Source organism: Sinocyclocheilus anshuiensis, unplaced genomic scaffold, assembly GCF_001515605.1.
Source record: "Sinocyclocheilus anshuiensis isolate Anshui unplaced genomic scaffold, SAMN03320099.WGS_v1.1 scaffold1099, whole genome shotgun sequence".
In the NCBI taxonomy this organism is placed as follows: Eukaryota; Metazoa; Chordata; class Actinopteri; order Cypriniformes; family Cyprinidae; genus Sinocyclocheilus; species Sinocyclocheilus anshuiensis.
In genome coordinates this window covers 1182730-1205870 of record NW_015546105.1, presented here as the reverse complement: position 1 = coordinate 1205870, position 23141 = coordinate 1182730, and the positions used below count along the sequence as shown (strand labels likewise).

General features: G+C 36.6%; 1 pseudogene; it reads left to right on the top strand.

The window, feature by feature from the left end:
• LOC107700619 (pleckstrin homology domain-containing family A member 7-like) overlaps positions 1-23141 on the top strand; it is a 112000-nt pseudogene that overhangs the window by 69874 nt on the left and 18985 nt on the right.

The window sequence follows — 23141 nt, the reverse complement described above, 5'->3', positions numbered from 1 at the left end:
GGGGGGGTGGTTCTGCACATAAATGTAGCGCAATATATATTAAAAACGTAGCAGGATATTTGTCTCTATGGTTAGCTGCACAATGTCGTCTTTTGTGATTGGCCATAATACCTGAATGCTTCTCTATCGGTGCGCGTCCTGCTCCTCACAGCACAGATCATCAAACAGACTGCAGTTTTTGATTCGGTGTGCAGTGTAGAGAGCTCCATTAATTAAGTTAATGAGATCGCGATGAACTAAAACGAGTGACAGCTTTTTAACGATTATAAAGGGAGTTTGCAAATGTGATATTGAATTTATACATTCATTTTATACATAACAGTTTTATACATTTTTGATTTTATACAAACGTTAATATTAAGTGACCTTCATTTTAGAACACTATTGTCTGATTTTGCTCTATTTCGTAAACGAAAATAGTTCCAAACAAAGTCACCGCTGCGCATCGCCAAGCAAACACAGCGGTGTTTCGTTTATGAATGAATCTGCGTTTTTGAACAAATATAGAGTCAATGATTCAATGTCCCATTTATAAAGACAGTCACTTGCTTCATTCCTGAATGATTCAGCCATTTGAATTAATCGATTGAATGAATGATTCAGTGACAATTTGTCGGTTTCATTTTAATTTTTAAAGTACAAATTGATTTATTTAAATCCTTTAATATTTTTATATTCAAAACTTTAGGCCTATATTTAAAACATTAATCTCATAACAATGTTATTATGAATTTAAATACATCCACCTCTGAGTCTCATTTAACAGTCTGTAAATATTCCTTAATTTGTGTTCTTCTGTGCACCTCCTAGTGAAAAGATGAATTATTGATGCTGATTTCATTTGACTGGTAACTTATTCTTCCTGGTTCTATCTTATTATTTTAATTGAAATTATTGTTTAATTAACATTTTTGATAAAAGTTTATAAATGTAATTTTTTTTTTAATACAAAAGATGACATACATTTAATAAAGTAAAAAAAAAAATTGCATTACGAAGGTAAACGACACTTTAAAGAGTCAAATATCGCCTCATAATGGGAAGGTTAATTTCTGTCATTGATCAGAAGGTGTTCCTATTTATTTATTTATTTTTTTTAAGTAAGACACAAGTGCTCCTATAAAGAAATGTAAGTCTAGAGTCCTGAAGAATGTAATGTTACCTTTTAAAAACTAATTGCAAATGTTTATGCAAAGTGTAAACTATTCAATATAATCTACAAATAAAATACTGTATGACTAAGTGTTTTGTGGGCTTAGCTAATCAGGCCAATTAGAGACAATTACTAATCATTCTCATTTGTATTAAATCATTCTTTCATTTAATTTCATTTTTTTTATTAAACACAAGGGATCATTAATGATACTTGCAGTACATTATAACATGTGCAAATTCACACACAACATTATCTTTAATTTGGTCAGAATTGCAGGGTGCCTGTCTTGATACCCAAGGTTTAGAGAAAATATGAAATAAGTTTAATGTTATTATAGATTATAAAGGGTTTTATAATTAAATACATCCGAAAGGTCATCTAAAAAACTAAAATTACCCCCGCCCCTTTCCAAGCTAGAGTCCCCCCAGTGAAATTTCGCCATTTCCACCACTGTAGGTATGTAGTAGGGATATGCGCTGTGACTAATTTCAAAGTCGTTTAAACACAAATTTTGTAACCGACTAGTTGACTAGTCTAAAAGGAACCCTCAGAAGACAGTCAAAAACATTGTGTGTATATGCGATTAATTTGTAATACTTAATCTATGAATCAAACAGTCAAATAATTCCTGATACCTTTTATTTGAGTTGTTTTTATTTTCCATTAAACCGTTAAAATTACCAACACTGATGGCAACAAAAGCAGCAGACTCGCTGAATGAAAATGCAAATTCACTCTCTGACATTAGGAGGTGCTTATGGACAAGCAGAGAAACAGTGGTTACCATGGTTACCCTTGTAAACAAAACAGCGCTGTGCTGATAAACTCTATTTCATCAAAGACTATAGACGGAGATTGTCTTTTTATTGGGAGATGACAGGGTCTGTATTACTTACCACTGGAAAAAGCGTAACGGCTAACTTGGATCACGTGAGGCACCTCAGCCAATCATACAATGGCAGTGACATCAGTGGCCGGTGTTACGCGATTTTTGGTTTCTGAGATTTTCTGTTTCAGTGGGCAGAGCATACATCAATATTTATGAGTTTCCCGGACATGCACGTGGAACTGAGAATTTTAGTTAAAGGGATAGTTCACCTAAAAATGAAAATTACCCCATGAATACTCACCCTCAAGGCATCCTAGGTGTATATGACTTACTTCTTTCAAACAAAACCAATCAGAGTTATATTGAAAATTGTCCTGGCTCTTCCAAGCTTTATAATGGCAGTGAATGGGTGTTATTTTTCAATAGTCCAAAAGAAGTCTAATAAAGCGCATCCATCATAAAAAGTGTCCCACACGGCTCCGGGAGGTGAATAAAGACCTCTTGAAGCGTATTGATTTGTTTTTGTAAGAAAAATATCCATATTTTAAAACTTTATAAACAGTAATCTCTAGCTTCCACTAACTGTCACATGTGGATACATGAGAGAGTCGCATAAATAATAGTACATATCAAACGATATGTAATAACAGACAAAGCAATAGAGATACAGTTGTTGTCAGATTTCATTGGTGATTTCTAATATGAAATTTAATATTAGAATTAAATTTTGCGAACAGTTTTGGAGAATTTGATGTTTCCGCATTCATAGAGATAGGAGCTGCACTTGCATGCCCGAGTAGAGTTTCAAAGATGGCCCCTGAGTGAAATGACTTGCCTTAAAGGGACTTTGATTTTATTGGGCATTATCCACCTTATTTTTCCCATAAGAGCGGGTGTGGCCATTTGTAAATTTGATGGGTCTGGCTTCTGGTCTCATTCTCATCTAGCTATTTTTAGCTGTACAAAACAGCTCGTTTTGATGCTTGATATTGAAAATTGGTGTGTCTTACCATATTATTTTTAATGTATTATCTTAATTATGAGCACACTGGATTGTAGTGCAAACAGTTTTGCCGTTTACAGCGTGTTGTTCTTATTCTCATTATTTCCCTATAGTAGCTAATGAACCGGAAATCTCGCCCATAGGCTTACTTCCACATTGAAGAATAAGGTGGATATGGAGATATCATGAAAAATGTCAACAAAATCTTTCTGGACAAAATCAGTTCCCTTTCATTCATAATGTTTCCCCCTTTTAAACCGGAAAATATGCTCCCACACACACACACTTTGCTTATCTTTCTAGCGGACATTTCTGAGCAGACATTGAGTGACATGGTCTTTTTTAGAAAGTAACATTAAAATAACTAGCATTCCCAATGTCGACTAGCAGCGACAGTTCTGTTTAGTCGACTAGTCAGCTGTTCTTCATCCCTAGTATGTAGGTAGATGTAGGTATAGGCAGATATAGATAGGTAGGTAGCAAGTTATAGGTGGATATAGATAGGTAGGTAGATAAAGATAGGTACGTATGTAGATATACTGTAGGTAAGTAAATAGATAGGTACCGTATAGGTAGATATTGATGGTACTTAGATATATAAATATGTAGATACATTGATAGATGGATAGACGGATGGATAAATAAGATGGATGGATGGATGGATGGATAGATAGATTTTTGTTTTGTTGTCACTGTTACCATATCCAGGTCACCTGAGACTAATACACTCACTAGAGTTGCGTATGCTCGGTGGTGATATTGTCTGTTGACTACTCCTCCTTTCTCCTTACTTGAGTGCTTCTAAGTCTCTTCCTCTCTGTGGAACTTGTCCCCAGGCTCTGCTTTACTTTGTTGGTTATTAAATTTAAAAAATGTATCTTTTTCATTCTTGATTTCACCATGTATTAGTAACCACACCTTATACCTGGTAGAGATCATTTCTTTTATTTCTGACTCTTGCAGGGCAAATATACGCATGTCCAAGCCACCACCAGAGCCGAGGCCTCCCAGCAGCGAGTCCTCTGTAGCCGTCTCCTCATCGCCTGCGGACACCACCTCAGGATCCAGAGTGAGAAGCCCAGCCTCGTTCAGTGTTGATCTGAGACTGGTTTAATGTGGTCTGTCGTGGTGCTGATTCTCAATAAAAGCAAACATTTACGCAGAGCACTTCCGGAGCATGAAAGTGCCCAGCTGGCTAATTATCTAGAGAACCTCACCATTGCTAATGTGTGTGTTTGTATCTCAAATTAAATCATATTGAAAACTGATAATGTTTATAGGTAATCGGGGAGAGTAAATTGGCCTCATCTATTTTTGCTATATTCCTCCAATTTTGATAAATGACCCAAGCAGAGGGTGTAATAGGTTACTGATTTTTCTAGCACCAGAGAAGCTGGACTTAATCTCCTGTGCGGGTTGGCTGCGTTGTGCAGAGGTCATGAGGTAATACTGCATAGAACATCTGCAGGGGATTGAGAAATTTACAGAATGCCTCTCGCTACTTCCCGCTAATTAAATCTGAGCGTGTGTGTGGCACAGTTACACTTTAGGTGTAGCAGGAGAACCCCTAATACTCTGTCTTGGTCTAGTGCATTAATATGCACTGCCATATATAGAGTTTTTCCAGGTGTTACAGAACATGGGCTATACTAGAGGTCGAAGACCTGACAAGCTGTCACATTTCAGGCTGTGTTTTGAGTGTTTTTTATGTGAAATTTTTAATAAATGTAAAATATATAATTAATAATATTATATTATAAATATAATTAATTACAATATGAATTAAAAATATAAACAAATATAAAAGTGTATATATATATATATATAATATATATATATATATATATAATATATATATATATATGACTACATATATGTGTATATGTGCACAATTTTATTTATATAATTTCTAATTATTTACAATTTTTAAAACATTCATATTTTTAGATAACATGCATATTGTTTCCCATAACTCATTTTGCATGCATTCATGGTAATGGGAATACAGAGATGTTTCTTTCTATTAGACAGTGATTTTGACACATTGAAGTTTTAATGTCCTGGCCTGACACACGTTGGGCTGTGTCACTGTGTGGTAAAGAGTCTGATGCTGGCCTGTCAATGACAGGACTGTGTCGGCATCATATGAGCTTTCACAAACAGATCGATCAATCCCAGAGGCCCTCATCTCTGCGCACACACACACACACACACACACACACACACTCTCACACTTTACCGGGAATGAAACAGGCTCCTGGTGGGCATCAGTAATCATTTCACATTTGCTTTTTTTAAAAAATAAAATCTCATTTTATTCTCAAGTAACACAGGTAAGAAAACTGTGTGGACCCTCTGTGCACATTTGTGCTGAACTTTATATGGATTGAGATTAATAAATGCCACAAACCTTGTTATTGTAAACATTTTGCAGTAAAAGATTTTTCCTTGTACATAAATTGGCCCCAGAATGTTTTTGACACTTTGGCCAAAAAGTAAAAAAGTTAAGCATCCAAATACTTTTGGATGCCACTTCACCTTATTGATGCCTGTGTATATATGCATTTTTAATCAAATCAAATGAAACAAGTGTTTTTTTTCTTTTAAATACCACAGAGTTTGAAGCCCAGTGGGAAGGTGCATTGCTTTGGCAAGCGTGACCATTCCATCAAAAGGAACCCTAATGTCCCAGTGGTGGTGAGAGGATGGCTCTATAAACAGGTGTGGCCCTCAAAAGTGAAACCCTGATACGAGTGATTACAGAATCTGATTTTTATCTGAACTGAATTATGTTCAGATGTTAAAATAGTTGTACAATAGTGATGAACTAAGATCCACAGGCAATAAACTGACTAACGGAGCATGTTATTTAACATGACATATTAAATAAATATTCAATCTGAACAGAGGGGCTTCCAATTAAATGGTAATAATATTTACATTGGCTGGTAATGCTAGATTATAAACTGACTTATTTTTATTTTTAATTTAAAAGATAACATCTGAAAATGTTTTGTGGGCTGAAATATTACTGTTCTTTCACCATCAGGACAGCTCAGGCATGAGACTGTGGAAGAGGAAATGGTTTGTGTTGTCTGATTACTGCCTGTTTTACTATAAAGGTGAGTTATAATACTCAGCTTTAATTAGCTGCAATTATCTAAAGCAGTCTCTCATTTTATTGCACAATAATCACATTTTATAAGTAAAACACTCCATTTCTCTAATACATTATTATGAGAGTACCTACAATTTAATAGGTAATAGCAGGTTTTTCATTTACTATTTCTATCCCTATTGCTTGCACATATCATATTGAATAATTATACTGTATGATTTTAACACAGTTCACACTAAGTAATACTGTTTTGATCTTTAATCATTTTGGTGGGTAGAGTGGAGTGTCACTTATTTTCTGTCATCTGTGTCTGTTTAACAGTATTGCCAATAAACCATTACTCAACTGTAATCTAACAATTTTCAAACATTTTCATCTAGCATCTGTCCTTTGCTCACAGATAGTCGAGAGGAGACGGCTCTGGGCAGCATTCCTCTGCCCAGCTATGTCATTTCCCCCGTGGGACCCGAGGACCACATCAGCCGCAAGTACGCCTTCAAGGTAAGAGCGTCATGATAATCTGCACTCTAATGCTACTCTGTTCCTGTGTGTAGGCTCAGCTCCACTGGCTTCATTGGCTACGCCCTCAAGATGTCTGTGTCATGGGGCATATTATCAGTGGTGTTGTGTGGGCAGCAGTCAGGGATGACTGATTAATGTGGCAGTTGTTTGGCTCCTCTCTCTGCCCTCTTCTGACCACACAGATCACTAAGTAAGCTTTCTCTGTTCAGAGTGCTCACAAATTCATAAGGGACTCAACTAAAACTCTGCTTGTTTGAACTAATCATGTTCCTCTAATATATTCTTGTCATGGAGTCAAAAAACCCTCAGACCAGATAATTTTTCTTGTTATGGAAAGGGGAAAAAAATGTGTGTATATATATATATATAATTTGATATAAGAGTACATAATGCTGTACAAACTATTAAAATGATTAGAAGCCAACAGAATAGTTAATTAACTTTATTACTTGTCAAAATATTTTTTTATTAAAAATAATTTATTTATATTTTGAAATATTATATTATGTACACCAGTTTTTAAGTTTTGTAATAAGCTTTATGTTGTCTACCAGCCTGCTTTAAATGAGGAAAAACACTGTGTCTCGAAGACTCTCATGACTTATTATTTAAATTTGGAACAGCCCTTCTCTTTTTGTCCAGTATTTTTAGCCTCAATGCTGTCATCACCGAAGCTGCTGTTTGCTCACAGGAATTCACACTGAGCTTCCACCCAACTCGCTTTTCCACAGTCCTGTTCTCTTTCACAGAGCGAACATGGGAACATCATTATCTAAACCCTTCTCTGAGTGAGGCCTATGAATGGCAAGCTTCCATTGAGCCTCACAAACTTCCTCCCACTGTTTACTGCGGTCCAGCGGACAGTGAAATAATGTTTAAGAGCAGAATATCCCAGAAGGCTTAGAATCATGTATATTATACCTACTGCTCTGGAAAATCAAATGTGGCTTAAGCCTTTGTACCACTGAAGTGGAAAAAAAACTGCATTTTTTCACTGATAACTAGCCTCTAACTTTAAAATTTGTATCAATCTTTGCGTTTTTCTTTAATCTACCTCGGTCTCCTCCTGAAGCAGAGCCTCTTCTGAAGAACAATATATAATACCCGTATTCCCCAGTGCTGGAATTTGTTTGACTATTGTGCCAGCAGGCAGATTAATTATACATCTACTCTATTTCTAATATCCTCCCTCTTACTTGCCCTACAGTCTGTAATGTACCAGAGCAAGGTGAGAGGCCTTGTTCACTCATTGGCGCTCTGGGTGTTAATTAGCAGGTTGTTAGTTAGGAGATCTCCATCAGTGAAACTAGCCAGCAGCTATTTGAACATCTGGCTGCTTTATTTATGTGAATTAGCCCCCAAGGTCTGCTGTTTGTCTAATGTTTTCTACTCTAACTGGCTTCTCTTAGTCAGCAATTAAATCATTTGTCTGCATACTGTACATGTGAAGAAGAGTCTTGCATGTTTATTTTCTGTAATATAAAGATATCTTTAACACTGTCTGTAGTAAGGTTAATTTCTTTATTTAATTATGATCTGTTGGTTCAATGTGGCAAATTCAAGTGACCAACTTAAACCCATTTCGAAATCTGCATGGGGAACATTTTTGCCCTCACGCAAAATCTGAATGGCTGGAATTTGCACACGAAAATTCACAGAACAATGGTAAATGTGACTGCAATTTATTGAGTATGAGCAGTTTTTTAGTGGATCAAAAACATACAGTGCAGCCTGTATACAAATGATTGATACTTAAGAATGTGTTTTTTTTAGAGAATCAGCTGTCTGGTTGTTGACCGATCTGTCACCATCTGAGAATACAGAAGTTGGCAGGAAGTCATGAAAGGTCTTATATTTCATATAGGAAATTATATGACATGTATTTGAGTTCAAAAATAGAAGAACGTCTCGGTTACGTATGTAACCCTCGTTCCCTGAAGGAGGGAATGGAGACGTTCAACCGACGTGACGTCGGGAGTGACCGACTGAAAGGGAACTTGTGATTCTTCGCTTCAACTGATTTATTTAGTTAAATGTTATGATGTTTATTAATCATCTTGTCCTGTTCTCTGAAGTGTTGTACTTTTGCTCTCCCAGTGGCGTAGTTCTGCTTAGCTTTGCTGCCTCTAATGTTAATTGCGTTTCCACTCACCATGCTTGTCTGACTGATATTTCACAACCAGGGACATTTCAACACATCTTCTAGTTTTGGTTAACATTTTTCACATAGGCCGTGATCCACCTCCCTCTGTTTTTGGACAACTCACTCTTATTCTCTCATTCCTATTGGCCTATTGCTTCCTGTTGTGACCTGGTGCATTATGGGAGCTGAACCGGGTGCATCTGGTGGAAGGGCCGTCTCCTGAGTCAGCCTCTTGCATGAATAGGTATTTTAATTTCCATTACTATCAGCAGATCTCCACTCCATCACCATCCCGTGTATGGCATTTTCCTTGGCAGATGAAAAATGCACATAGCCCATGTGCATTGATGTGTTTCAGCATGCATGCGACTCATTCCGCTTCCTCTGGAACAGGCAATGCCAGCTCGACAATACTATCTTCATATTCATCACCCTGATGTGAATATTGGATATGCTGATATGTCCTTATGGATGTTTGAATCTCATAGTAAAGACTGGCATTGCTCTCTTCTCACTTCATCACTTGCATCAGTATTTCCAGTGTTGATTATCATTCACAAATTTCTACACTCTCATATGCTATTCAGTCACTTTTCAATTCTCAGTACTGTAACTATAATATGAAGTGCGTCTGTTGTTTAATGTGTGTATGTAATTATATTTACTTTTTTTGTGTGTGTTTACACTACCATTCAAAAGTTTGGGGTCGGTAAGATTTATTTAATGTTTTATTTAATGTTGTTGCATCAAAAATAAAGTAAAAACAGTAATATTGTGAAATATTACAATGTAAAATGATATATTTTAATGTTTTCAAATATTTTAAAATGTAATTTATTGCTGTGATGGCAAAGCTGAATTCTCAGCAGCTATTACTCCTTCAGAAATCATTCTAATATGCTGATTTGGTTTTCAAGAAGCATTTCTTATTATCACAGAAATCTTTTGTAACATTGTAACATTTATAACATTTACTGTCACATTTGATCAATTTAATGTATGTCAATACAATTTAATATATGTTTTTAACCAAATGTGAATTTCTCACAGACATTAAGGCCAAAAGATAAACATGAACGTATGTAAGCAGTGTCTTCTTGAATATTTAACTTAAATAAAATTTAGGAATAGTCCAGGCTATTTACAACTTCTAATCTATGGACAAGATTTTTGGCATGTTTTTGAATACCACAGATATAACGTTGATTTGTCCCTTTTGTTTGTCCCTCGAACAAAAACATATTTTTATATTGGACATAACTTAAATGCAAACACAATAACTCTTTTTTTTATGGCTGTTCTTTTGCAACAGTTGTATATTTTAAATGTTTTGGCACCCCTGTCCTCATAACAGTTAAGTACAGTTGTGTTTTTGGTCATTTTTCACAACCTTAGGTACACTGTTTTTTGTGCCACAGATGCTGTCTATGAATATTAAGTAGGAAATAACCCTGAATATTCCTTTAACCTCTGAAAGGGTTGAGTGATGGAGCAAATTCCTCTGATTAATCACTGCATATCCCACTTAGAGGGATAACCCTGAATGAAAGCCCAGGACTAGATGGGTAATCTGAGGTCATTAACTTCTTAAAGACAGGAATGTGAGAAGAATATATGAAGAGTTTGGTTCCAAAATGCTATAAATCCATTTTGATTAATTTGAGTAAAAATGTGTTTTCTTTACCAAGAAAGTGGCAAAATGAAAACCACTATTTTCTTTTTCAAGCTTTCACATAGCATCTATAGGTTATAATAACATTAAAAATTCAAATCCAGATTTTGATTTTCAAAGATTTATTATAAAATTTTATAATTTTTTCCCCCCAAATTGCAATAAATCCATTGAATCAATATAAAAGTGATTTTTCATATTGAAACTGTTGAAAATACACAACATAGTAAGTTGATCCACATATGACAGCCTCTGAACTTGGTCAATACTAATCTTATATACAGGCACTGGACTAAAAATACATTCAATCAGTCATCGCTCCAAAATGAATTCAACGGGTCATCTTGTTAATGCTATAAATTAATTACAACAATAAAAGAAAATTTCATTATGAACATACATGAACAACATCACATTAAACCACAGAAATTCCAAAATGACATTTCCCTTACATTCAACTTCCAAAAGTGCATTCATCTTTGCCATGTTACATTCATTTAGTTGACTAGTGCTATACGCTGTATTAACAAAAACATGAATGGCATAAATAAAAACACTTACACTGACAAGCTACGCAATATCGTGTTCATAATCGAATGAGACTCATCTGCGATTATGAACGCGATATAGCAGTGATCTATGGCTCTGTGTATTAAATGCCTCTCCATCTGAAAGCACGTGATGGAGATTTACTATTAATCACAGAACCGGTTTTACTGACGAGATGCGCATGACAATCACATGCGATTTATCGTGCAGCCCTAAGTTTGTCTGTTGATCACAAAGTACAAAGTAGATGAGGAAAACTAGGATGCCAGCCAGGTGTATTCAAAACGCCGCCATTACTGTCTAGAGTGCGTGGAATGGTGCGCTGTGATTGGTTGAGCGGATATATCGCATTCTGCAGAAAAGGGAGACTGGCGTTTGTCGCGGTTTGGGAAAAAAAGGGAGAAAACATGACAGAATAACTCAGCGGATATCGCATTTTGCGTAAAATTACAAATTTACTTTTCAATACCGACCAGATACAATACTGATTTTGGCGGAAACTCACATTTTTTTTAAAATGGCGTTTATCGCGTTTTGGAACCAAACTCTTCATATATCAGCAGACAATGCTTTCCTTCAGTTGCTGATACTTGATATAACGGGCACTGAAATCACTTTTCTCTTGCCCAGGTTTTGTCTTCCATTTCTCATTGTTTGTCATGATAAAATGTTATTAATGGTTACAATATATGTGCCGTCTTTTTGCTTTCTGCTATTGTGAATTTATTTTGTTTATTCACATTTGTATGCATAGATGTGTGTATATGAGTAAGAGATTTTATTACATTAAATTAAAAGCATTTTTTTGTAATGGAATAACATACAAAAAAATGTCTCGACGTCCTTACAGATCACTGAAACAAGTATCCTGAGATATCACACGCGTCTCTCTGACAGCCCTAGGGTCTGTAAACTGCAAAAGAATGCAGGACACTATTGTTTAGACAGTCTGTCAATCATTTTGAGTGTTCAGGTTTGCTGAAAAGTTTTTCAGATGACAACGCACACATCCTATAGACTTCTCTGGTCAACGCATGTGTGCCATCAGGCAAAGAACTGCAACAAAGTCAATGAGAAAACAGTAGGATAATATGAAGACTTCAGGAGCAGATATCGGATATTGGAGGGGCTGCTTTAGCCATTAGTGTGTGACAGGCAGGATAATAGACTCCTGGAAAGGGGGAAAACGTGCCGTGAGCAGAGATGCAGCTGTCGAATTGTGAATTAAGAGACACCTTCAATGTAACCCAAAGGCCTCTACATTGACTTTCTACAGAAGTCAATGTTACCAGATGTAAGCTCTGTGTGTGTATTGTAGGGGTGGAAAGAATGGTCTGCAGCCTGTCTGAATGGGTATGGGTGTGCCTGGCAAAAGCGCTGAGCTGGACTCTGTTTGTAAGCGTTTCGATGTGTGAGTGGTGGCCGTACCCCCATCAGAGAGATTAGACCAACAGTTGCATTTTGGCAGTAGCAGATTTAGTGAACAGAAGGTGCATGGAGCTAGTTTAGCTGGGGGCTGTTAACCCTGGCATTAAACAGTAAGAAAATTAACAGCTTTGTTTATGTGTGTAAGTATTTGTGTGCATCTTTAATGTTGTGTATTTTTAACATTTGTTTGGTGTGTTTGGCATGTACAATTGACCCAAAAAGTATTTAAACACTTACATGTACACTTGATAACCAGATGAAGAGGGGAGGGCAAGTACAGAGATACTTGTGTGTAAACCTTCTGCTGAAGTAAATAGGGGTTATGCGCAAAAGACTTCCGTATTCTGTTAACCGGGTCTCGTTGCTTCCGGTTCAAGCGTTTTGCATATGCTTCGTTAAATATGAAGCAGTTTTACTCAAGATGCCTTCAAAGTAGATACCAATGATGATCATAACCAATGTCCATCACACATGTGGACTAATATCTAAAAGTTTTTTATTTTTTATTTATTTATTTTTTATTGGGGTAATATATAGAATACAGATAAGTTTAACTGAATTCAAATCAGAAGTTCCTCCGAATTTTCCTTATGCAAACAAAAATCTAACCAAGTTATACTTTCTGCAGTTATTAACTATATATACATACACCTGCATTAGGGCTGCACGATAAATCGCATGCGATATTTAACGCGCATCTTATCAGTAAAGCCGGTTCTGTAATCAGCGGTAAATCTCCATCACCTGCGTGCTTTCACATTGAGCAGCATTAACTACACAGAGCTGTTGTTCACCGACGAGCTGCTCAAAACCACGTTCATATTCGCGCGATTTTTTGTGCAGCTCGTCAGTGAACAACGGCTCTGTGTAGTTAATGCTGCTCAATGTGAAAGCCCGCAGGTGATGGAGATTTACCGCTGATTACAGAACCGGCTTTCTGACAAGATGCGCATTAAATATCGCATGCGATTTATCGTGCAGCCCTAACCTGCATACACAATAAACATAACAGTCCTATTAAAAGTTTTTTATTTTTATTCTTTTCACTAACATTTAGATATACAAATTGAATAAAAAGTCAACAATCAAAATAGCTAGCTAGTTTAACTGATTATCTTAAAAGTCCATAGATATCGCTATTATTTAACACGGTTGTTAACAGGTTCTCCGACAAGCGGAAGCATTGAGACCTCTTTTCCGGGTTTGGTCAGGTGACGTTCGACATATAGGGTATTCTGTAATATTTCTGGAATATGTGAAATAAGTGGGAAAGAATTTCAATCATCTGCTCTCTGCAGGAACGCCTCACAGAGTTTATTGATTGATAATTTGTTTGCTGTGTTTTGTTGTTTGTTTGTTGTTTTTTTGACATTGATAGTTTTTATTCTATTGAAGCCTGTTTGTACCTCAGTCTAAAATAAAAAGGTAACAGACGTTATATCTCAAAATAGTGGCTTAATGTCAATATTATAATTTGGTTTCTTCCAATTAAGACTTTATTTCTTAGAACTGTGATTTTATACCTCATAATTATGACTTTTTTGTACTTTTATTTGTTTCCCACATTTTTTATGAAAGAAATTAATACTTTTATTCAGCAAGGATGCAAGAATCCTGAAAAAAATTAATATATAAATACATATATTAAAATATAAATGGTTATTTTAAAATGTTTTAAATGATTAAATTATATATATAGATTATATTATATATTAAATTATATTATATTTCAATTACTGTTTTACTGTATTTTTCAAATAAATGCAGCCTTGGTGAGTAGGAGACTTCTTTTAAAAGCATTACTAAATCTTACAGACCCAACATTTTTTTGGTAGTGTATATCTCACAAATGCGACGTTCTGTTTATTTTAAACTTTTTCACAGTTACCAACTTTTATATATTCTGAGGCATAATGGGCTTCCATAGTCTACAGTACAACGATTATTCATTATTTTTCAACAAAAGTCTGAAATGCTTGCATAGTACAGATCAGTGCAGATCATTTGACTGAAGTGCATGATAATATTTGTAACAATGATAATGTACTGTAGTCATCATTGGTTGGTAATCCTCTTACAGGCCATTTCCTCAGCTCTGATCAACAGAATAAACAGACCAGTTCAGCATGACTCTGAGCTTGCTACAGTGATGCTGTCACAGCAGTACTGGGGCCTGCTGGTCCAGTGCCTCACTTGCACGTGCAACCTGACTCAGAGCTAGCTGATGGTCCCCTCTGTCTCTCCCTCAGGCCTGCCACACGGGAATGCGCTCCTACATTTACAATAAGAATTCTCTGATTGGCTCGCAGGCCGAGCACTGTGGCATGAGGACCTACTTCTTCAGCGCTGACACACAAGAGGACATGAATGGCTGGATCCTGGCCATGAACCAGGCTGCACTGATGCAGAGCCATGTGAAGAGGTCAGTCGCCTCCTGCTGCTGCAAATCTTTTCTCAGGGCTGGTGTCTAGAAACAAGATCAGTATCTTCTCAGAGACCCGGGCAGTATATTCCATTAAATACAACAGGATAACCCTTACTTTATTTATTTATTTTTTTTAAACGGTGATTTTAGACATAATACAAACAAGGAAAAACAGACAGCAAATGCATCAAAATAACATAAAAAAGATCCAAAATACATCAAAATAAAAAAATATAAATAAATAATACACACCAATGGATTGAAAAAAAAAAACTTCCTTAATAAATCTTCCTGGTTATGCTGGATTCGTAGAAGTACACTTGACCTCTGAAACAACTTATCTTTTCTGCTGACATGGCCAAGGCTGCATTGTTGGAGAAAAATAATATTACCCAATAATATCACTGTGTAATATTTTTCACTCCTTCATGGTCCAGTCAGATCCCTATGGATTTTATCTTTACAGATCCCCTACACATGCCCTTACAAGTTCCCTTACATATTCTTTCTTGGAAAATTGTCACATTAAAAAAAGTCAAATGCATAATGAAAGCCGTTGAATTTTTTCTTTAAGAACTGGCTTAAAATTTTAGACGTTTTAAGAAAGTGACCCAGTATAGTATTAATTATTTGCTCCACTAATTTCTCCTCGCTCTATAATTTCATTTATTTAACCCTTATTAATGTAATTTAAACTTTATTTGCCTAATTCTTTGATAATTATGTTCTTTTACCTTTGCATTTATATAATGTGATGATTGATATTTCCAACAATGAAAATTTCATGCACAACAAAAGTGAAGTTAATGGTTTCTGCACTACTAATAAGTTTAACTGATCTAATTAACTGATCCTGTCCAATGACGTCAGCCGTCTAGCAGGGTTAAAGCTACAGTCATTCTTGATTTTGAGCTCCATTAATTTCTATTTAACTCGGGAGGCCTGGCAACACAAGCACGTGCAAAAAAAACTTGTGTTTCGCTGTGTACCAAAGGTTAAGTTTGGTGCAGCTCTGACCTGCAAATTCACAAAGCACAAAGGTATTAATCTTATAACGGACCTAAAGAGCATCTGAATATCACAAATGGACCTCTTGGCTGAATTCAAAGCACCTACAAACTTAATAATTGCCTGGTTTTCAGTATTTTGGGGTCTAAAGTAATTTTGTGGGCTTAGTGTGACTGCAGCCTTGCTCTTTGTGCTGATTGGTTGTGTATTTAAAATAGCTGCTACTTAACTTTTAAGAAAATAATTTTATAGACTGTTTTCTATCCCCAAACATGTTTGGATCCTTTTTAAGATATGAATTTAAGTCACTGGAAATGCTGATGGCATTAATAAACTGTAGCTGTATGTTGTGGTCTAAGTATTTAAAGGAATAGCTCACCCAAAAATGAAAATTCGCTGAAAATGTACTTGCCCTCAAGCCATCCAAGATGTAGATGATTTTGTTTCTTCATCAGAATGGATTTGGAGAAATGTATCAATACATCACTTGCTCAGCAATGGATCCTCTGCAGTGAATGGGTGCCGTCAGAATTCTGTTAGAATGAGAGTCCAAACAGCTGATAAAAAAATATCACAATAATCCACAAGTATTCCAAATGACTCTAGTCCATCAATAAATGTCTTGTGACGTAAAAGCTGCATGTTTGTAAGAATTCATAATTCGTAATTAAGGCATTTTAGCTTTAAAATGTTGCTTCTGGCCAAAATATGGCTTGATGATAATAACCAGGGTGCGAACTACGGGGGACTCCCCTGAAAACGTGATTTGTGAAATTTTGGGGGGTCTCAAAAAATATTGACAATGTTTTGTGGGTGGCTGTTTGTTGTTTCACCTATCAATTCGTGTCGATAAAGTATAATAGGGTAAATCCTGAATAGTGATTTATCCTATATAGTGCTTGCATAAAGCAAGTAGTGCATACACTTGTAGCTGTTATGTATCTTTGTAAGTAATTGTAAGCCCTCTTTTGAGGCACGCGCAAGCGCACGAACCCCAAGTTATAAAAAACTAAACAAATGGGCTCCCCCAAAGTCCACGGTATAGTTCGAACACTGATAATAACACATGATAATGCTTCCTCCCGTCCATCCCGTTGTCCTTTCACATTAAAATCCTCCGACATGTTTGTTTAGATCTGTTTTGGACTGTGTTTTTGCTTCTAAATGGTTCTTTATTTTGTGGATTATTGTGATGTTTTTATTAGCTGTTTGGACGCTCATTCTAACGGCACCCATTCACTACAGAGGATCCATTGGTGAGCAAGTAATCAAAAGCTAAATTTCTCCAAATATTTTCTGCTGAAGACAAATTCATCTACATTTGGGATGGCCTTGAGGGTAAGTAAATTTCCAGCGAATTTTCAATTTTGGGTGAACAATTCCTTTAAGCTCGTGTATGATCTATAGATCAGGGGTACAGCAAAAGCAGTGTGGTGTATTCACTCATCGGCTGCTGTTGTGCTGGCGCAGTGGCACAGTGCCATAGTTGTGTACACTTTGACACCGCAGCTCAGGGGAGGAGTATCACTGCGGCACGCTGCAGCCAGCTGACTGTGGGCCACCAGCCCAGAGCACAGCACTCGGAATGGGGCGTGATGTTAGTGTGCTGCCCCCAAGCTCTTCATGTTCTTGAGTGCAGAGAGGGTTTGTCCCTAGGGCTTTCCTTATAGCTGGGCTTTTATAGTATACATAAAAAGGAGAATAGGTGGTTAATAACCATGAAGGTGGTTTATATGTCATTTATGGTTGGTAGGACTAGTGTAGTGGCTGTATTTGATGGATTTTGTAGGCAAATGCTTTTACACAAGTATGTGGATTGTTGGTAGTGTTGCTATACTTGCAAATCTGATGCCAAACCACCTGTCTGATCATGGTGAGGGGTGAAATGTCAATGTTAGTGCTGCTGTACTGTTTTGACATTCCACTGTAGGCCCTTAGCTCATTTGAGGGTTATTTTGAATGTAATATAACAGTGCCATCTAGGGATAGATTCATAGTATTGCACATGATGACTTTACCTTTATCAATTAGATTTTTAATGTGTTTTGATGCATTTCAGGTTCCCTTTTGTTTTGTTTTTTGAATGTCATTTGTAAATGTATCATGAATATGTTTTAAATATTATCTTTTAAAATAATTTCTAAATGATATATCCCTCTGTCAGTTATGTATGTGGGCTAATCTATTAAAAAAATGAATAGCTGAAATGAACCGATTAAATGAAATTAATTGATGCATTATAGATATGTATTAATTAACTATGCTAAATTTATTAATTAATTAGGCCATATCTGGTCAAATTAGACAAAAATTATACTAAATTATCAGGTTATGTCACCTGTTTAGGAAGAAATAATTAGTTAAAAAATTAAAATTGCCATCATTTACATGTCTTTTGAAACCAAATCATTAATTTGGGCACAAAAAGAGTTATAATTGCAGAATGTCTAAGCTGCTGATTTCCATGCAGTGAAAGCCAACGGTGTCCACAGCTGTCAAACATTTTCAAGGCATTATTTCAAATAATCTGAAATGTCATCTTGTTCCTCACATGTTATCATGTGGCTTCAAAAAACGTATATCATGGTTTCCACAAAAAATATTAAGTTGCACTGTTTTCAACATTGATAATAATAAGAAATATTTCTTCAGCACAGCATACAGTATATAATATATAATCAGCATATTAGAATGATTTCTGAAGGATCATGTGACGCTGAAGACTGGAGTAATGGCTTCAGTTTTGCCATTACAGGAATAAATTACATGTTAAAAAATATATATAAAAAAGTTATTTTAAGTTGTAATAATGTTTTACAATATAATTTTTTTTGTATTTTTCATCAAATAAATATTGCCTTGTTGAGCATAAGATAATTATTTAAAAAACATAAAACTTACAGACCCCAAAGTTATGAATAGTAGTGTAGATAATACAGTACTGTATATAGTTCATGAGTAACATGGGCAACTTTTATGGTGTATTTTTGTACTTTTTGGAGCATGACAGTTCCTGGTACCCTCCACTCTCATTGTGTAGAAGAAAGCAGCTCAGATATTATGCTATATTTCACTTTTGATGTTCCATGGAAGAAAGAATGTCATACATGTTTGAAATGTCATGTTGCAATTAGGATAGATTTAGATAGCTAGATGGTCAGTTCAAGGTCAGTTATCTACACACTGAGTTATAGATTCAGTTATGATTAATGCAAAAGTCGGAACTCTTTTTCCTTCCACAGAGAAGCCGAAAGAAGCTCCAAGTCTGAGCAGCAAGCTGTTCCTCAGACCAACCATTTCAGCAGCAGCATCAAAATCTCCTCCCAGGCCGAGGGCCTCCAGCAGACAGCGCATGTGGAGGTGGCAGAGCTGAGGCCGGAGCGAGATGGGGAGGAGTGCTATGTTTACAGCAAGGAAGTGTCGGAGGATCCTGTTAAAATCTCCTCTGGAGAGCTGGAGATGGAAGGGTTTTCCCAATCAGGTGCCCATTCTCGTCCACCTTCCACGGTGCCCACTCACAGGAACGGGCTGCCCTCCTCAGGCATACCTCCTGATCAGAACGGGAACGTGGTGTATAAGAGGGGTCTCGTCCCCCGTACAGACACAGAGAAAAAGGTGCAAAGGAAAACTGCGCTGGCTCAGGTCGAGCACTGGGTGAAGGTGCAGAAAGGAGACCCCAAAAGGTCAGTTTTGTGTGTGTTTAGACCGCTTTATATGTGCTGTGACGGGGGGAAAAATGTTAGGAAACCATACAGGGTTATGTGTAATACTCTAATTAAATTATGTAACATTGGGAACTCAAGCAATTGTAGGGTTCAGTTCACATATAGTTTCTTCTTATGAAGGAGCTCCCACTAGTGGTTATGATGTAAACACACTAAATATTAAAGGATAATAATAATTATTATTATTTGTATAATAGTTAATATATTAGTTATTATTGTTGTTTGGGATTAATAATAATAACAATAATACATTTGCAGCTCAGCTCAGAATAAAAAGAATTGAGAAGTGAGAAGGACAGAATATTAACAGTAAAATAACTTTTTACAAAATAACAGCCATCCCACTGCTGAGCACACCCTACCCAGACGGACACCACCTCTCCAGCCTAAGTCCGTCATGATGGAGACGTATGCCACGATCCATATCTGTGCCCCCATCACCACGTGACATACCCCCACCCGGCCACCCCTCCAGGTCCTTGTCCCCACGCAGGCCCCACACGCCCGCCGACAGGGTGACGGTACGCCCACTGGATGACTTTGCCACCGTGGACACTCCCAGTTTGGGTTCTCCCAGAGGAATATGTTCCCAGATCTCAAAGGTAGGGAACGTGGAGCAGTTCACATAATCTCACAATTTTAAATTAGTTGTGGTGAGTTCTTCTCTTTGTTCAGACCACAGAAGTGTAGACCACCAAAAGCGTTAAGGGTTATGGGAAAACCGAGTTTCCCTTTACTCAAGCTTTGATTTGGACTTTGTGACAGGATTCACACAGTCTTCACTCAGGGCTTGACTCCCAGGTGCAGAGGGTGTGTTAAAAGAGAGTGTTTTTGTTTATGTGTGTTGCTGAAAATGCTTGTGTGACAAATAGTAGCATCTGCCAGCTACACCACCCACATGAGAGCGCCGCTCCCTGCGCCACATTCACACGCAGCAGTCACAGAAGACTCTGTGCCTCTTACAAGTTAACATACTGTCACTACCATTTCTGCTCTGCATACGTCAGGACTTGTGTGAACTCACTAATTACATGCCTCCAACAGAAAGATTCACAGAAGCTGTCAAAAACCAGATAGAAAGAAAAAACAGACCTTCAATCAATGTGCAGTGATACCACAAAGAATATACAGCACAACTTAAAAATCTGAGATGTTAGTGAAAATGCTTTCATTATTGTTATGTTACCTGTTATATTATCAGCATAACTAAACAATTGACCAATTAATTGCATTTTTAATAGCATTCATTGCTATTGAATTAATTGCAGTTTAATAGCATTTTTTGCATGATGAATAGCATGATTTGAGAATGATTAAAGAGAAAAAGTTAAGTTTGTTTGAATTTTCTGTTTGTCAAAGAATCCTGAAAAAAAAAAAACATGACAGTTTCCACAAAAATATGAAACAGAACTGTTTTCAGCATTGACAATAATAAGAAATATTTCTGGAGGATCATGTGACACTGAAGACTGGAGTAATGGCTGCTGAAAATTCAGCTTTGTCATCACAAATATAAATTACATTTTAAAATATATTAAATCATAAAATAGTTATTTGAAGTTGTAATAATATTTCATATTGTTATTGTTTTTTACTGTGTTTTAATTAAATAAATGCAGCCTTGGTAAACATAAGAGAGTTCTTTCAAAAACATAAAAAATCTTACCAATCACATATACATTAAATTTAATAGGGAAACTATCTATTTTAGGAAGCTTGTGAACATTTGAAGTTTTTTCTGCATTTCAATCACTTTTTGCTTTCAAGTTTTATTTGTTCCTCAGTGTGACTTTTTTTTAACACGTACTTGTAATTCAAACATTTTTAAAAGTATAGATATTGGAGATGTTGCAGTCTCTCAGTGAATATAAAGTCATAAGTCCTGCATGTATACAATTAGAAAAGAATAAGAAATGTTGTTTTCTAAAAGAAGGTTTTGGATAAACTATATATATCACACAGCAGGACACACTGTCACTGATTTGGGATGTTGACTACCCAGTTGCAGATGTCTATCTATGCATCTTAAAGACTAGAGGGTGTTTCATAGCACTGTTGAGTCTGTGTGTTTCGTAGAGAGTGTTTTCATTGCTGTTGTCGTAGAGCATATCTCTGTGGAGGAGATCTAGACTGTTTAGCTGATAAGGTTCGCCAAAGGCTAAGCGAAGCGCCCAATAAACCTCCTCAGCAGTGGTCTCTTTCTTCTGATCTTGTATTTAAATAAAAAACCTATTATACAGCAAAAATGCAGTACCATGGGATTTGCATTGGAAACAGTCTACAGTGCTACTCTGCTGGTAGCAAACAAATGTTATTTTAAGAAAGCAGGTTGAAGATAATTTATGTGTAGTAAATTAAATCAAGCACACTAGTTTCTTAGCTAAAATAAACAGATGAATGGTTATAATGTGCTCTGCTGAGCCCTAGTTTTGTGCTAAACTTTGAAACTGACTTTTACTTGACTTACTTATTTTACTTAAAAATGTACAGTATCTATTAACTAAAAGAGGGAATTTGAGAATGAACTGTGATTGTCTTCATTTTCATTGTAAACGCCACCATTCTTTGTATATTTGTGTCTTCACAGACCTCACAAATAGAGAGGAGATCCATGCCAACAATGGGGTACATCACGCACACAGTCAGTGCACCTAGTCTGCATGGAAAAACGGTAAGACTTCCATTGAGAGCAGACTTTTTCAGATGAACTACCTAGGAAACATAGGAGATCTGCTTGGCAGATTACATTTTGGCCACGAGGAGCTTTTTGCTTTTTTGGTTTTGAGACAATGAGTTGAGCTATGTCGTTAAAGACTAGCAGTCACAGTTCGCCTTGGTCCACCTTCTATTGGCCAAATTTCACCTTCGTATTGGCGCCGCCCTGGTGGTCACCTCCTGAAGTGCTTTCTCTCCCATCTCCCCGCTGTCCTGCAGCTGGAGGAGTTGACCCTGCTGCTCATCCAGCTCAGGAGACACCGGGCCAAGATGGCCAGCGTGCGCAGCGACACATTCACACACCTGCAGAACCAGCACAACGGCCTCTCAGGCCCCAGTTTGCAGGTTAGAGGTTCACATTCTCCCCTCAACCCATCCTGAGCCCCCCTCCCATCTGAGCAAATCATGCCCTCCTTTCCCTAACTCCCATACCGTGCCCATCTTACTATCGTATGCTGTTGGTTGTAGTTATGATTGCGTTGGTTTGGTGTTAGCTCTCCGTTAGCATGAAGTCGAATATGTTAAGGCTTGGGCTGCACAAAGTGACGTAACAGCCTGTTTTGTGTTTTTGAAGATCTTTTTCTTCTACGTTTTCTTCATTCTAATATGCTGATTTCCTGCTCAAACATTTCTTATTGTTATCAATGTTGAAAACAGTTGCTTAAGTAGCTTTTGGAAACTGTGATACATTTTCAGCATTCTGTGGTGAATAGAAAGTAAAAAAAAAACAGCATTGAAATGTAAAACGTTTGTAGCATTATTTTGTAACATTATAAAAATCGGTTACACTTTACTTGAAGGGGTGTGCATAAGACTGACATGACACCTTCATAATCATGACATGACAT